Source organism: Perca flavescens, chromosome 6, assembly GCF_004354835.1.
Source record: "Perca flavescens isolate YP-PL-M2 chromosome 6, PFLA_1.0, whole genome shotgun sequence".
NCBI classification, from domain to species: Eukaryota; Metazoa; Chordata; class Actinopteri; order Perciformes; family Percidae; genus Perca; species Perca flavescens.
In genome coordinates this window covers 10,210,656-10,229,072 of record NC_041336.1, presented here as the reverse complement: position 1 = coordinate 10,229,072, position 18,417 = coordinate 10,210,656, and the positions used below count along the sequence as shown (strand labels likewise).

Sequence of the window (18,417 nt, the reverse complement as noted above, 5' to 3'; positions counted from 1 at the left end):
TGTGAAGGGCTACCTCCAAATATAAATGTAGTTTAGACCAAAAATCGGATTGAGTTATTATTCATTTAGGCAAAGAATCCTCAAGTGTCGCGAGAAATTGTGATTTAGTTCACGTTGAGTTGCTAAATGATCGTCCCGGGCTGTTCTCCAACATAGATACAGTGTTATAAATACATGATTATGATTTCCTGCCACCTCTTAACACAATATATTTAGTCGTGGCATTAAACATCAGCGTGCTGTAGTTTATCCCAAATTTGAATAATCCGGATCAATTTGACGACCAATAGAAATCCTGTTTTCGAGCTGTCAACCGCTCGGTCTGTCCACGTGGGGCCGCCGTAGACAGCAGCACGACCCGCCTCCATCTCCAAGTCAAAAGTATTGAGATGAAATTAGGAAGTACGTCAAAACGACTTTTGAGAGAGAGTTGATAGTTGTTGGACCTTTTAAACTCAGATAAAAGAAATAAAAAGAAATGCTCAGACTTGGCTTTTAAATTCAAGGGTCACTCTCCGTGAGCAGGGACATGGCTTTGCTGCCTTCAAAGTCCTCGGTGTTGTGGCTTCTTGTTGTTGTTGTTGTGACAGCTCACAAAAGTGAAGCTGCAGGGAAAGTGAAACTGATCGAATATGGGGCGGCCTGTGAGTCCCGAGACAACGCGATAAGCCTGAGATCCAGTAAAGACTCCTCGCCGGACGGGCCGGAGCCAGGAGACCCCGCGTCCGCGTTTACTGTCCTGACTCTGGATGGGGAGTTCTCCTACCAGCCCGGTGCTCTGCGGGGACCTCTCATCATCCACGCCTTCTCCAACAAGTCAGCGTTTCTGGAGTGCATGTGGAGCTCGGAGTCGTCCCTGACCAGCCTGCTGGAGGAGCTGCCCAACAGTACCCAGGTGCTCTTTCTGTCCCTGGACGACTCAGCGCTCAGTGATGCTCTGTGGATGAGGGGCCAGCTGCAGCGGGTCGCCCACGACAGGTGACCGGAGAGGATCCACTGCCTTAAGGCAAAGTGTTGAAATTCAGTCCGCGTCCATGTGGCAAAACTCAAATAACAATGTGGCATAACTTACAAACTCAACTTGCATCTCTATATGCTACAGTCAGGGAGTATCAGTGGTGGAAGAAGTACTTAAGTAAAAGTAGCAATACAACATGTTAAAATACTTCATCACAAGTAAAGGTCATGCATTCAAAACCTTACTGAAATAAAAGTACAGAAGTGTTATCAGCTAAACCTACTCAAAATATTAAAAGTAAACGTACTTATTATGCAGAATGATAAGCCTCACTTACATGTTGCATCTGGCCAAGGTGGGGGTTTAAAGCAACATGGAACAACAGAAGCCAGCGCTGAGCTATCATTTTCTTGGTCACGGTTGAGCCAAACTTTCTTTTGTCTCCCAAGAGATGTAATTTCGAGTCGTCATTAAGGTTTAACAAAACAATCGGGTCAGTAGGAATTCGACATCCTATCACATCAGATATTATTGATGTTGTTTTATTACAAAACTCCTGCACCTTTTCACACTCCCAGACCATGTGCAGGAAAGTTCCAGTTTGTTCAGGTTGGCAGAACGTGCAATAGGGAGTAGGAATGGCTTTAGAGATGTATTTCTTCTGAGGAGTTAAATGTGTCCTATGGCATATGTTGAAGTGGATCTGCTGGTGATTTGGGTTCTTGGAACAGTGGGAAATGTTGTCCCAAACTGTCTCACAATTAATTACGTTCCCCTCCTAGCTCAGCTCTCGCTCCGATTTCTTTACTATTGGGAGTTCTCCTACGGATACTTTCATCAATTTAGCATAAATCCTGGACACTTTTCCTCTCGCAGGAAAATCAACAAGCCATTCAATGATTGGGTGAGTCTCAAGACTGTTCCCCCATGGTACTCCTAACATTTTAGGGCTGATCTTAAGCAAAGATAAAGGAAAAAGGATGTCCTAGGGATCTCAAAGCTAGCTCTCAGGTCCTCAAAACTCAACATACCTTCCCCATTGAATAACTGGTCTAGAGTATAAATACCTCTGTCACTCCACTGGTTTCAAACAAAAGGTTTGTTACCAGACATTAAGTGTATGTTGTGCCAAATTGCGGTGCACAAATGCCACTTATTTGTGTAGCGTAGTTTCTCCTCTACCTGTTTAAAGTTGATCAATGTGTTTGTGATAATAGGGCAATAGGCTAGCATAAACTTTTTTTGTAAACACACCTGCAAAGGCAAGGTCTTTCAGTCTTAGACTTCCAGTGAGGTTTTGCTCTATTTCTCTCCATGGGACTGTAGATGAGGGGTCTATCCACACTCTGAGGGCCCGTAGCTGAAAGGTTCTGTGGTACTCTTTAAGGTTGGGGAGGGCCAGGCCTCCTGTGTTTGTGGTACGTTGCAAGGTAGAGTATTTTAGCCTAGGTTGTTTACTATTCCAAATATACTGCCGGATTACTGTATCAAGTTTCTTCCAGAAATGTATTGGTGGGGGTAAGGGGATCATTGTACTAAGAAGTTCACACGAGGAACTATGTTCATTTTAACAACAGCAGTCCTGGACCGTAGCGATGCCGGCAGCACAGACCAATTAGTCAGATCCCTTTGAAAACCACATTTAACCTCCTGCATGTTTCTGCAGTAATAAGGAGGTTCTGTCCAGGCTGCACTTCTCTCCGGTGCCGGTCTTTGCTCTGGGTAACTGGATCCCCAATGTGCTTTACTACTGGCGCTGCATGGGGCGCGGCTGCATCTTCTCCCATGCCGTTTTCAAATCCAAGGGTAAGAGTCCCCTCTCTTCACGGCCCTAATGGGTCTGATTCTTTCACTGATTGTTGGGATTATTGGGAGTGGGAGTGTCTTTTATCAGTAAAATGTGTAAAGTAATACTACTATCGCTATTAAATACAGTATACTGGTAGATCTAGTAATATTTAATCTACATGAGACACATTTTCTCATCATCTCAGCATCCCAATTACTCCAACTACAGTGTACATTTGTCTTTTTTTCCCCAAATCACTAGCTATGGTCTTTTTTATGCCCACAATAACTTGACAACACTTTAAGTTCTCTTTTTGCTTTTTGCTGACTTTTTGCTGTATATCTTTACAACAAAAAAAGCTTAAACCCTGCAGGTTTGTCTTTGCTCTTAAAGGTGCCCTGCCACACGTATTACTTTGTGGTAATGTCTGAAGTTGTACCATGGACTAACAGTTAGCCAATGAGAGCCTGGCTGTCAGAATCCTTTACCCAGCCCAACTGGGCGAGCTCATGAATAGTAATGAGCTCAGGCAGTATGATGTCAGACTGACCAGCTTTTGTAATTGGCCGGATTTCTCTGCTTATTTCTTTTCAGTGGCTAGAGCTGACAAAGGAGGTAGCAGTTCATTTTTCACATTCACAACATAACACATATGGACCTAACATACAAAACCACACAAAAACGGTTTTGTATGGCAGGGCACCTTTAAGCAAATAAACAGTAGTATCACAGGTTGAAGGGTTGATGGGTTGAAGGTGTGCATTTGGGTGTCGGTTTACTTAACTTTATTTTTAACCATCAACTATTTGGTTTCAAAACCTCTCACCAAAGACTGCAGTTGAAAAAATTAACCAGCTGGCTAAAACTGGCACATTTACTGAAATGTTGATTAATGTGCGCTGTCCTTTTTTTATAAAGAAATTAAATCAAATAAACCGTCATTAACATTTTGATTGGTTCCCAGAATTTCAGGATGTGATGACAGAATCAGTTTCATTCAGTAGTTTTTGTGTGTTTTGAAGATTTGAGAGATGAATACAAACTGTTTACTAAAACAGCAGCAAGTGAGCACTCACTCATGTTGCATTTTTTTTTTTTTTTTTATGTATTGTTTTTCTGTCCTCCCAGGGTGGAACATGCCTATAATCATCAAGAGACTAGATGCCAGGTATGATTGGCTGATGACGCGCTGGGATAAGAAGTCGTATCAGCTGATCGATGCAGGTGATGGGTGTGAGCCTTGGCCCAAGGTGGCGGGTGCTGTGGTCTGGGTGTCTGAGGGCAACTGCTCTTTCTTCACCAAGGTCTGTTAATGTTAATGGGGATGAGCTTGTTGCTCAGGTTGTTACCTCCAGATCGTAAAAGGTCTTTGACGATCAGCAAAGTAATATCCAGCAGGGAGTGTTTGGAGAGTTTATATATTGAACATATACATACATACATATTTATTTTCTGCTTATTTGTTTCAAAGCATGCACACTAAAGGGGACATATCACTCAAACATAACTCACTTTGTGCTTGTGCACAAACATTTGGGTATATCTGGAGTGACTACCAACCCACAAACAATAATAAGACGACCCAGTCAGTGTCGTGTGGGCTTCCTACAGTAGATTAGAAAACATAGGATTCAACAAGCCATATATATGTGGCTCCCCTTCCTATGTCACATGCAGGCTCACTAACCATATAATATATATAAATGTTTGGGTTTATGACTTGAACAATAAACATTCTCTTGTTGCAGCTTCTCGAATGGGAATATTTGCTGTTTTTGTTTTATAATGTAAATTGAATATTTTTGGATTACGTACTGTTATCTAAAGAAATCTCTTTAGACTCTGGGCAGTTATGATGTGCTTTTCTCACTATTTTCTTACATTTTATAGACTAAACTATTAATCAAAAAAATAATCAACAGATTAGGTGAAAATGATTGCCATGAAGCCATTTGACTTTTTCTTCTTTATAGTCGGCTGCAATTCCCTCCAAACTTTGTTTTTAAACACACAGGAAGTATTGGTTTTCATATAATCAATCATCAATCCAAACCCTCCAGGTGCAGAACATGGCCAAATCCAACGCCTCCGGTGTCCTTGTCTACGCTTTCCCCGGTAATCCGATCCAGGACATGAACTGTGACGGGGATGAGTGCGACACAACGTTGGACATCCCCGCTGCCATGGTGCATCTGGAGGGTTCGGTCGCTCAGGCACTCGAGTAAGACACACCGACCTGGAGGATTAAAACCCTCTTCATTTTGATGGTTAACATCCTTGTACACCGATTAACTGAACATTTTGAATGTTAAAGTAACTATTCTCTAAAGTCTGTTTACTTCTTCTCTACTGAAGCTGCTCACCTGGTCTGGTCTCAACTTTAAATGAAGTTTCCAAAATATTATAGAAGCTCTTCAGGGAGGGGAAATGTTATCTCCTGAAGTTCATTGTTCCATGTCTCTTAAGAACAGAGAATCTAACTATAAAAGTGTAATTATGTGTTAATGTAAGCTCATTAACATCCCTGTTATTTTTTTTTATTTTTGTTATTCTGTACCATACTGTATCATTCATCATTGTGGTATGCTACTTCTGAATTTGTATTGTAGGTTGGGACAGCTGGTGTATGTCTCCTTCCAACACACCCCATCCCCAAACTTCTTCATCAGTATCGACCATCAGGGGGCGCTGGCAAGACTGGCTGGCTTCTTTACCCCTCGTTCAGCTTCATCAACTGGCAGGCACAGTGGTAAGCACACAGATGAAGGTCTAAATGGTTGAAGAGACTCTGCAGAAGAGTTCATTCTATTTTTAATCCATTTACTTGACTTATCAGAATAATAGATCTGCATTTTAGATGGTGGGAGAGTAGTCTCTGAGGGGAAATGTCTCTTAATATCGAGCTTAATAATCAGTTTGGTAAACTAGGAAGTGTATAAAAAGATGATCTTAAACTGTACAAACATTTGACGATTGTAACACCAATTTTAGTTAAAATTTGATGTGTCATCATAACAACCTCTCCACAGAATCAATGTAACCGTTTACTGGGGCTGTCCTCGATTAAAGACATTTTAAGTTGACCAACACTTTTTAGTGATTTCATCCACTAATCGATTAGTTGATTTAACAAACAGATCTGTAAAACTGAGTTACTTCACAAAGAATTGTTCAAAAGCACCACTTTAAACCTTGTGTTTACCAGAGATGTGCTCAATGTTTATTTGTAAAAAGTATTAAAAAAAATGACTAATCGACTAAAGAAATCTCAGTCGACTAAGACCAAAACAACTGATTAGTCGACTAATCAACTAAGAGGGGGCAGCCCTACAGTTAACATGGGTGAAAACTATGTTTTGCATCTGTTTCTGTCTCCAGGTTTGATTTCTATGCGGATCTGCAGACCAAACTTCAAAGTCCTGCAAAGGTTGTTTCTGTTTTTGACAAAGTCCAAATGCAGGGGGAGAAAGGAGCGGTGGCCACGGTCGACCTGCCTTTAGGTAACTTAATATGTGTGACTGATGTTATTCATAGATAGATAGATAGATAGATAGATAGATACAGGCCAAAAGTTTGGTCACACCTTCTCATTCAATGTGTTTCCTTTATTTTCATGACTATTTACATTGTAGATTCTCACTGAAGGCATCAAAACTATGAATGAACACATATGGAATTATGTACTTAACAAAAAAGTGTGAAATAACTGAAAACATGTCTTATATTTTAGATTCTTCAAAGTAGCCGCCCTTTGCTCTGATTACTGCTTTGCACACTCTTGGCATTCTCTTGATGAGCTTCAAGAGGTAGTCACCTGGAATGGTTTTCCAACAGTCTTGAAGGAGTTCCCAGAGATGCTTAGCACTTGTTGGCCCTTTTGCCTTCACTCTGCGGTCCAGCTCACCCCAAACCATCTCGATTGGGTTCGGGTCCGGTGACTGTGGAGGCCAGGTCATCTGGCGCAGCACTCCATCACTCTTCTTCTTGGTCAAATAGCCTTTACACAGCCTGGAGGTGTGTTTGGGGTCATTGTCCTGTTGAAAAATAAATGATGGTCCAACTAAACGCAAACCGGATGGGATGGCATGTCGCTGCAGGATGCTGTGGTAGCCATGCTGGTTCAGTATGCCTTCAATTTTGAATAAATCCCCAACAGTGTCACCAGCAACGCACCCCCACACCATCACAGCTCCTCCTCCATGCTTCACGGTGGGAACCAGGCATGTAGAATCCATCCGTTCACCTTTTCTGCGTTGCACAAAGACACGGCGGTTGGAAACAAAGATCTCATATTTGGACTCATCAGACCAAAGCACAGATTTGTGGTTTCCTAGCAGCTACTTGACCATGAAGGCCTGATTTGCTCAGTCTCCTCTTAACAGTTGTTCTAGAGATGTGTCTGCTGCTAGAACTCTGTGTGGCATTCATCTGGTCTCCAATCTGAGCTGCTGTTAACTTGCGATTTCTGAGGCTGGTGACTCGGATGAATTTATCCTCAGCAGCAGAGGTGACTCTTGGTCTTCCTTTCCTTGGCCGGTCCTCATGTGAGCCAGTTTCGTTGCAGCGCTTGATGGTTTTTGTGACTGCACTTGGGGACACATTCAAAGTTTTCGCAATTTTCCAGACTGACTGACCTTCATTTGTTAAAGTAATGATGGCCACTTGTTTTTTCTTTACTTAGCTGATTGGTTCTTGCCATAATATGAATTCTAACAGTTGTCCAATAGGGCTGTCGACCCCATGATGGTCCCAACCCCATTAATAAGGAAAGAAATTCCACTAATTAACCCTGACAAGGCACACCTGTGAAGTGAAAACCATTTAAGGTGACTACCTCATGAAGCTCATTGAGAGAACACCAAGGGTTTGCAGCGCTATCAAAAAAGCAAAGGGTGGCTACTTTGAAGAATCTAAAATATAAGACATGTTTTCAGTTATTTCACACTTTTTTGTTAAGTACATAATTCCATATGTGGTCATTCATAGTTTTGATGCCTTCAGTGAGAATCTACAATGTAAATAGTCATGAAAATAAAGAAAACGCATTGAATGAGAAGGTGTGTCCAAACTTTTGGCCTGTACTGTATATATATATATATATATATACATACATACATACATACATACATACATACATACATACATACATACATACATACATACAGATAACATGAAGACAGATACTGTATATAGACACATAAAAACAACCACATTTACAACGACGACACTGGATCTATACAAAGTCAGTGAGATAGTTTGTTCAGCAGTGCTATGGCAGAAGCAGCAAAACTTCTGCCAATGCGAGTCCTTCTACACCTCAAAGTCCTGTATCTGCGGCCAGATGGCAGCAATGTAAAGGGTGGATATAGAGGGCGATTGGTGCCATTGACAATGGCGAGGGCAATACATTAAGACAAGGTCTGATTGTGTTCAGTAGTAGGAAAACTATAAATGTGCAAAGAAAGTTTATTGCAGGACTTTTACTGTTTAGCTGAGGTATGAGAGGACTAGCAAACAGATTGAAGTCTAACCTCGATGATGCAATCTATTTTCTGGAACATTTCTATCCAAAGCCTCCATTAGAGACTGCTGAAAACAGCTAACCCTGTTCTGAATAACAACATTAGCATGCAGAGGTGAGGGGATTTTGCATTAGAGCATCAGTGTGAACTGCAGCATGAGGGGAACTCTTAACATTTTAATGATACTAACATTTGCACACTATGTCTCTCTGCAGCCCTGTCAGCCTTCGACATGCTGGAGCTGGATGCGTCCCTGTCGTGTCCTGGCAGGAGAGACTCGTCCTGCGCTCACTGGGATCACACAGTTCAGCTGTTTGTCTGCTGTGATCCTCTCGGTTCATACTGCAACACGGAGCTGGGCCGCTGGATCACTGCCTTCCGCAGGTACGATGTTGATCATGTGAAACACTGGCACGAATACAAAAGATGATCAAAGTAATTACTATTAATAATCCACAGTATTTGTGGAATAAATACATGTATATGTGCTGTCTGTGGGTCTTTCAAAATTAGGAAAAATGGTAATCTATCTAAATGTAAGGCTTTAAAGCGCCCATATTATGCTCATTTTCAGGTTCATAATTGTATTTTGAGGTTGTACCAGAATAGGTTTACATGGTTTAATTTTTAAAAAGCACCATATTTTTGTTGTACTGCAAATTGCGGCAGCTCCTCTTTTCTCCCTGTGTGTTGAGCTCTCTGTTTTGGCTACAGAGTGAGGCATCACACTTCTATCACATCTTTCTTGGGAGTTGCACATGCGCAGTAGCTAGGTAAGGACTACTAGCTAGAAGCTAGCGCTGCTACCGGTTAGCCACCTCGTTCTCAATGGCAAAACACTGCTACAACACTATAGAACTACTTACATGTCCCTGTGCTGCAGGTATTCAACGCAAAGTTGGAAGTGCGCCATCGTTTAGAAGAAGTCTCCTGGCTAATCCTTGTACTGACCAAAGTTGGAGAAACAGCTAGCTAATGTGGTATTAGCTAAAGTGGTTAGCACACACCAAATGTTTCGGCCGATGACGTGCCGATTTTGACCAGGTCACCCAGAACCTGAAGGCAGAGACATTCAGAAACCCGTATCTCACTCAAAACAGCATGGATGTGTTTTTTTCCAAGTTTGTATTCAATTCAATTCAATTTTATTCATAGTATCAAATCATAACAAGAGTTATCTCGAGACAATTTACAGATAGAGTAGGTCTAGACCACCTCTCTATAATTTACAAAGCCCCAACAATTCTAATAATTCCTCCAAGAGCAAGCAGTGCGACAGCGGCGAGGAAAAACTCCCTTTTAGGAAGAAACCTCGTACAGACCCAGGCTCTTGGTAGGCGGTGTCTGACGGTGCCGGTTGGGGATATGATGAACAGTGGCGATAATAGTCACATTAATAATGGAACAGTGACTTAAAATGGTAGTCGTAGTAGTTCATGTCATATCAGGGTGCTGCAGGGCGTTACAGGATGTAGCGTGGCCCAGCAGAGCATGGATGGACGTAGCAGGAAGCAGCAGGGTTCAGCAGGACGCAGCATGACATTGCAGGGCACCGCAGAGCTCAGCAGGGAGTGCAGCAGGACCACGGCGACAGCTGCAACCAAGGTGCCAACGTACTCCAAGGAAATATGCTGGGTGAAAAAAAAAAACATAAGGACTCCGGGGAGTAAACTCCTCAGAGATATGTATGTATGCGTGTGGAAGCACCAGAGACACAAAATAACACCCCAAATCCCAGAAAAGTGATTTTTTTTTTCTTCATAATATGGGCACTTTAAAAAGTAACAAAAGGAAAACCTGAGAGGTATATTAAATCTGTTTTGCTACTTTCAATTGACAAACACTTCCGCACAGTATATTCAGGGTTTCTGCGGGGTCTTAAAGTGGACATATTATGCTTTTCCGTGTTTTTTGTCATATCTATAATGTTATAATGTTGGATTTTCATGTTAAACATGTTCTTGTTCAAATAATGAGGTAAATGTATTTTAGACAAATCCCGGTGAGCTAAAACGTTCAGATTTTCTAGTTTCTACTCTTGGCTAAGTGTTACGCAGCTCTAAGCCGGCCTTCTATGATTGGTCATCTGCTCCAAGTAGGCAGGACTGGAGTGTTGTTGTTTTTTAATACACTGTGGTGTTAACATTGTCGCATGTAAGTACATGCTAACAGAAGTAAAATTAGTAAATTCTCCCTAATTCTGGGTTACATTACTCCTGAAACATTTTCTGTTTATGTAGTATCTGGTTTAAAAGCCTTTTATTTGCTGCTATATTCTATTAAGTGTCTACTGCTAACTATAGTAGCTACATTGCTAATGGCAGTAAACAATGTCATCTGGGCTGCCGTGTGTTGCATCTCATACAGAGGGTGAATACAGGTACAGCAGCCATGGGCAGTATGAGAAAAATAAAGTTTTTTTTTTAAACATTAAAGCATTTAAACATGTTCTAGTACTAGCACAAAATGCAAGTATAATCCTGAAAATGCTATATAATAGTTGCCCTTTCTTAAAAAATAAAAATGTTAGGCCTTAAAAAGTCTTAAGTTTGCTGAAGTATTGTGTTCTAGGGCTTAAAGCAACACTATGTAACTTTTAGCGCAAGCTGTAGTTCCAATGAGACAACCTGTAGTGGTGTAGTTGTTCTTTCTTTCGCTAGTGTTAGTTTTTCTGTTTTATCTGATATGTGTGATATGACTGTACTGTGTGTGTGTTATTTTGGCAGAGGTACTGGGCGCTGGCTGACGGACGTGTCCCCTCTGATGCCTCTGCTGGACAGCAACAAATGCACCCTCACCATGAAGACGGTCCCCTGGGCGATGCCGTGGATCGTCTCCCTTAACCTGAGATTCAGTGTCCGCAACCGGACAGGTATCAACTGTCGTAACACTGAACCTACATTTGACAACTGTGAAACCTATCATGATGTTTGTGGGTGTACTGAGCAGGTAGTATAGTGAGGCATTTTTCGCTGTTATAGCCTACTGTGAAAGAGACTGGTGTATGCCAGTGACCTGAAAACAAGGGCTAGTGAGTTATTGCAGTTTGACGCACTGATTTGGCTCGCTTATCAACACGGTCAGCAGCAGCGTCGGTGACACAGCTCATTGAGGCAATTAAAGTACTTTAACACACTTAGTTCTGATTGTCGCAAATTATACACATATTTCAAGATTCGGTGTGACTCAAACTTCCCAAGGCTATCATTATCTCCGATGTACGTCACGAACAAACATCCACAGAGCCGGTTCAAAGTCAAAGAACAAAGAACCAGAACGCGTTTGAGAATCTTCACATTTTTGACTTTTCTTCAGTATTTTAGTGATCCAGTGATAGTTGTCTGTACATCAATATGTACATAATCACACCTGGCCAGGTGAGGAGACAGCTGGACAGGCTTCACCAGCACAAGGCTGCCGGCCCGGACGGCATCAGCCCCAGGGTCCTGGAGACCTGCTCCAGTTAGCTGTTTGTTGTCCTCCAGCAACCTGAGCCTGCACAGGGTGCCGCTGCTGTGGAAGACGTCCTGCCTTGTCCCCAAGAAGTCGACTTCATCTGGCCTCAAGGACTACCGCCCAGTGGCTCTCACCTCCCATGTGATGAAGGTGCTGGAGAGGCTGGTCTTGGCCTACCTGAGGCTGCAGGTGAGATCTTCTCTGGACCCTCTACAGTTTGCGTACCAGCCTCGTCTGGGAGTGGACGACGCTGTCATCTATCTTCTGCAGCGAGCTCATTTTTGCCTGGATGGCGGTGGCGGCACTGTGAGAATCACATTTTGGGATTTCTCAGATGCATTCAACACCATCTAGCCACTGCTGCTAGGTGAGAAGCTGCAGCTGATGGGTGTCGGTGCGCCCACAGTCTCCTGGATCACTGACTACCTGACAGACAGACCACAGTTTGTCCGTCTGGACCGTGTCCTGTCTGATGTGGTGGTGAGTGGTACGGGGACTCCACAGGGGACAGGGCTGTCTCCTTTTTCTGGTCATCTAATACACCGCAGACTTTCAGTACAACTCAGAGTCATGTCACCTACAGACGTTTTCTGATGACTCTGCAGTTGTTGGGTGTATAAGGGATAAACGGGAGGAGGAGTACAGGGTGCTGGTGGACAACCTTGTGGAGTGGGCTGGTAAGAATCACCTGCTGCTGAACGTGGATAAGACCAGAGAGATGGTGATTGACTTCAGGAGGAAGGGAACGGCTCCGCAGCCCCTTTGCATTCTGGGTGGAGATGTGGACATGGTTGAGGAGTACAGATACCTGGGTGTCAACATCGACAACAGGCTGAACTGGAAAATCAACAGCACTGCTGTTTACAAGAAGGGGATGAGCAGACTCTATTTCCTGAGGAAGCTGAGATCCTTCAACGTGTGCAGCAGAATGTAGGAGATGTTCTGGGGCAATCTCTAGCTCACCCAGTAGAGTGTGCGCCCCATGTAGGCTGAGGCCTTGGCAGAGGCCCGGGTTTGAATCCGACCCGCAGCCCTTTGCTGCATGTTGTCCCTCCTCTCTCTCCCCTTTCCTGTCTTCAAGATCTTCAAGCTCCTGTCAATTAAAGGCCATAAAAAGCCCAACAAGAATAATGTTCTCCTCTGCCATCTGCTGGGGCAGCAGCATCGGAGCCAGCGACACAAATAGACTGAACAAACGTTATTGGCTGCAAACAGCAGACATTTGAAGCTGTGGTGGAGAGGAGGTCACTGAACAAACTGTTATTCATTATGGATAACCCCGACCACTCTCTCCACCCAACACTGGTCCAACAGAGGAGCACCTTCTCTAAGAGGCTCTGACAGCTTCGATGTCGCACTGACCGCTACAAGAAATCATTCCTACCACAGGCAATACAACTTTTTAACACTTCATCACTGAGTGTTAGCTACGACCCATATACATCACAACTGCACTAAGTGCAACTTTACATCTTTATTCTATAAAATCTATCTTATCGGTACACTGCGAACAGGAACTGCTAATAACTAATCCGACTTTTAATGGGGACAGTTTGCCAAAATGTAAACAAATATAAACTTAAAAGATGGGGCTCAAATTGTAGCCCACAGCTGACTTACTTTCTGTTTACATGCTCCAAATGCACCAGGGTTTCTCAGTTTCATTTATAGAAAGTTTACTTTATAACAATGTAAAGTATATATCAATATTTCAATATAAAATAACATATACCATGATATAAAATATACTTTAGATTTAATGAAGTGATGTGAGTGTATATATAGTTTAAAAAAAAGAAGACTCATCTTTACCAGCTGCAACATACTTCCTCCACAACTGTAACTTTGTGAAGTAATTACTATGCAAACATTCTCATGAGCTACAAAGTCTTCTGTGTTGCAGATCACAGTGTAGAGAAGCTCCGCCCTTTCAAAGTGATGTCACTGTACAGCGGGGGAACTTTCAACAAAAACTACAACATGAGATATCAGCCAACTAAAGTCTCCGTCCCGACATCTACCAAAAAGGTAACGGCTCTGATGGTGATCACTAATCATTTAAAGAGCTTCTTGTCTCATCTCAGCAGCTGTGTGTCTGTTCTCAGGTGGAGCTGTACGCCGTCATCACGGCCCACGGCTACGATGACAAAAAATGCGGAGAATATTGCATCACGTCCCACAACTTCTTGATCAACGAAGTTTTCAACAACACACTCTCATTTGAATCTGCAGGTGAGAAATGTATGAAGGAACATTTACTACTTCAAGGTCCATTTTTTAGTAGCTGTTGTTGGGCTTTTGATCATATCACACCATCTTCATCAGCAGATGGAGGTTGCCCACTTGTAATTAAGTATTTGATGTTCAAATTTCCAGTTTTCGGACCTTTTTAAGGGGCTTCTTATCCATTTGGCTATAGACTTGAGTCAATATGAAGGAGCAGTCCTTAAAATGTTCAGAAAATTTTAAATATAAACATTTGTATAACTGAAAGTATCCAGCCTTGACGTGAGATAGTTTTGTCCAAGATCAAGAATGAACTTTAAAACTAAAAAAGTAAAATCTCTGTTAGTAAGTTGCTGTTAGTAAGTTGATCAATAACCTAATGTCCATCAGCTTAAAACATACATTAATAGTAAATTTGCAACAGTTAAAAATGTTTTTTTTTTTTTTTTTTTTTGCCTTTTTAATGTTCAAGTGACAAGCTGAACCTTTACTTAATCATGAATTATGTAAAATGTTGCACATGCTGATGACCTCGCCTGTTCTTGTTTTTAATTGTTGATGTCGTCAAATGTCTCCTTTTGTTCAACCAACCGTCCAAAAACCAAAATATGTTCTCTTCACGATGATGCTCACATTTAAGAAGCTGGAACAAATAGTGGCTTGGTTAAGTTCTTGTCAATTACTGTTCTCTTCATCAACTAATTGATAAATTGGCCTGAGGACTGGACAGTGATTGATTGATTTAATAGTATTTTGTGCACTGATTGTTCTTCTTTCATATCTTTTTTGGGGTCATGGTGGGGAACCATCAGGAACACCTCTGGGCTGCACTCTGCGGGTGAAAGATGGCGCGGTACCAAACGAAGCCGGCACGTGGCTGTACGGGCGCGGTGGCTGGTGTGATGGATTACAGGTCGACCCCTGGAGGACCGATATCACCAAACAGGTACAGCCCTACGACCCCACACTTTATAATTAGTTCTAATAATAATATTATTATTATGTTATAATTCTACAATAGCTGTTGTTTAAAGGACAATTCTGGCGCAAAATTAACCTACGTGGTTAATAACATATGTGTACCTAGTCGACCGTTCTCTGGGATATGTTTTCATGCTAATCGAATGTGTCTCTAGCTTGAAACAAGCTAGCGCAAACCAGTGATAGCTTATAACGCTAGCCTTCGGGGCAAAGGGTAAATCGCTATTTCTACACCACTAACAAGGCTCAAAATAGCACCACATTTCCACGGTTCCCAAGATTGCGACTGCCTGTATAGTGAACGGTACAGTCTTTATAAACCATCTTTTTAATAAATTGTTTGTACACTTACAAAGTTCTCAATTCAAATAATGTAATTGTCCTTTATGCTGCACTTCCCCTCAACTCTACGGAGATTTTATTGTTTTGGTTTTAATGCCCTATACTTAACGTTTTGGCTCTAAAACTGATCTACACAACCTGCTCAGTACAGCAGACATCTCAGGTAGCAGACAGACACAGTTGGCGACCAGCTGGTGCATTTAGCAGCTAAAAAGCTGGTTATTTTACTTGGGAGTTGGTGGAGACCAAAACTGAGCTAAGAGAGGACTAAACAGATGACCAGAAACATTACTTTAAATAAATGCTGATGTTGCTTGTTATGCTGGATGGGTAAATTCAGTAACTTTACTGAGTGTGTACATCCTTTTCTGTTTCTGTCCTCTTTCAGCTGAACATGAGCGAGTTTGAATCCAACACTGTCATCTACTTCGGCTTGTTCGAGGGAAAGGATCCTAATCCATCCAGGGACCCTGGATACATCATCATGTCTTCTTTTCTAGTCTTTTACAAATGATGCCACTCTGTAAAACTCTACATTTTAAATTATGATGTATATTAATGAATGTGTTGCTGAATGTAAAATCAAAGTCAAAGATTAAAATTTCTATTTTCCTATTGCTTTCACTGACTGTTTCCATTACTCTTGCTCCTGTTTCATTAACTTGCGTAGACAGGAGGTAACCATCACAGCACTGATGGAGAATATCACCCACCACGCTCGCCCAGCACGACCATCCATTTGCGTTTTTTCTCAAGAAAAAAGCCTTGAAGCTATAGAGGGAATAAATGTGCTTTTTATGCCTCAAGCTGAAGATGCATTGTTCTGAGAGCAGCAGCCTCTCCTCGATAATTACATGTAATCATGTTCAACTTGAAACTTTGAGGTGAAGAAAGGGTTTCTCAGTAAGTCATCATCCTGTTGTGCGTCTTATGCGTTTATTTGCTTTGGTTTCTCCTTTAATGGCAATTCACAGTATCATAAAACAAACAAACAAATTTAGACATTAAGTAAAAAAGAAATACATCATTGTATTATACAAAAGGGTTACTTTTTCTGAATAGAAAGGTTGGTGGTTACAAAGTTTTGTTTTATTTTTAACAGAACTGTTCCACAGTGTGGAACATCACAGGCATCATTTTCTTTGCATTAGCTAGCTTGGTTCACACAATACACAAATCCCTCTGGCCAACATGAAAAAAAAAAGTAGAGCACTTCGCCTACTGAACGATTTTAAATCTTGAAATCCATTTTCTGCTAAATTGGTTTAATTATGCCTCTTTTGTAACATTCTCAGTTTTTTCCCCTATCCATGTTGAAGTAGCTACAAGTAAAATAGTAAGGCTCTGAACTTGGAAGTGAACCTCATGGCAAAGCGACATGTCAAGTCACAGCAAAATGTTTTATCTGTGACTACCGGTACATGTGCATGTTAGACCATGAAGCAGGTTTCTCTGCAGCTCTTCTCAGTCTCAAACTGGTTGCTGTTTCCTCGACAGCCTCCGAACCAGAACTGAGCGCAAGAATTAGCTGTGGCGTCGTAGTACCACTTCACTACGTAGTCCCGGCACGGTCCTGGATCCAGCACGTGGCTGCAGCGCTCCTCTGGAGACAAAAAAAACAAAATCAAGTGGCAAAGATTAAGATTCTACAACCATGCAAGCAACTCTGTGAGGCTGTACTTAAGCACAGTGGTGCTTTAAGCTAAATGCTAACGCCAGTATGCTAACATGCTCACATTGACGATGCTAACATGCTGATGTTGAGCACGTAGAATGTTCACCATCTCAGTTTAGCGTGTTAGCATGCTAACCTTTGATAAAAGCACTAAATACAAACTATAGCAGAGGCCAATGGGAGTGTCATTAGTTTTGCATCGATATGTATTACATTAATAACATGGTCAAATTTCATGGCCTCTATCCAGTAGTTGATTTCACTCAAAACCATATTATGTCAACTCATGGTGGTGCTAAAGGAAAAGTCACGGGGATCAGGATTCATCCTCTGAGGACCATGAATGTCTGTCTGTGCAAAATGTCTATCGAGTAGATGTTGAGATATTTCAGTCTGTATTACCACTTTAATCTAAATTTTGACAATCAACTTGACTGTGACATATTTGATGAAACAATGACAGACTGACCAAATACAAGAAAAACATGTAAGTCTGAAATTAAACAAAGTAAGAAAACAAGATGCTCAATCTTCTGTGCAGCTCACTGCTCCTACGGGCATGAAGTCAGTGGTTACCACGCAGATTTTCACCCAAATTGCCCTTCAGTATTTTCAGTGTCACAGTTGGAAGTATCACACCTTGATCTTCAAAGCTCCTTTTACCCATCAGACCCACAAAGGTGTGAAATCTATGCCCCGGGAATAAAAACATATGTTAAAAATCTTTCTTTTTTATGTCCAGAATTGATTTTGAAGAAAGCAGAGGCAAAGGATAATATTTGCATTTACGTGCTGTCTGTGTTTTTGCTGTTTGGAGAAAATAAATAAAATCAGACCTGGACGCAGCAGTCTTTAACATAAAGCAGTATATACATTTGTGCAAATTCCCTTACCGGAGTCTTTCTTCCCCATTAGTCCGAGATATTGGCGTGGTCCTGGTTTTCTGGTCATTCTCACAAAAATATCTTGAATCACATCAGAGTTAGACAGAAATAATGTAAAAATAGAGATTAAATGTTGTTAGATTATCTCTTATTTCTGTATAATTCCAGCTGCAATTGAGTCAAAGAAATCCAATTACTTACCTACTATCTCAAGTTATTTTGTGTTTCAGTGAGTAAAGACTTTTCCATCCCAAAATATTTTGGGAAACGGTAGATGATATAGTTTTGTTTTCTTATTCTAATACATTCACAAATACGTAGCATTATTAATAAATCTTATTAATAAGTCTTATGATGTCTTCTCTTCAGTTGTCAACATCCATTTCTTGAGAGAGAGCAGTTGTCAGAAGCAGCACAACTATTAGAACAAGTTTAACGAGCTCCATCATTGAACACCGTGCGTAATCCCCCTTAAATGTGTCTGCGTAAAAATAAAAAGATTAATGCTTTTCGCCTGGATTACAGCTATTAATAAATATGTGTGTGCAGGTATGTCTACACCTTTCTGCTTTACTTTAGATGCT

The 18,417-nt window shown here is 41.5% G+C and overlaps 1 pseudogene; it reads left to right on the top strand.

The window, feature by feature from the left end:
• Nucleotides 1-355: 355 nt before the first annotated feature.
• On the top strand, nucleotides 356-15,898 carry LOC114557772 (uncharacterized; annotated as a pseudogene).
• Nucleotides 15,899-18,417: the final 2,519 nt, after the last annotated feature.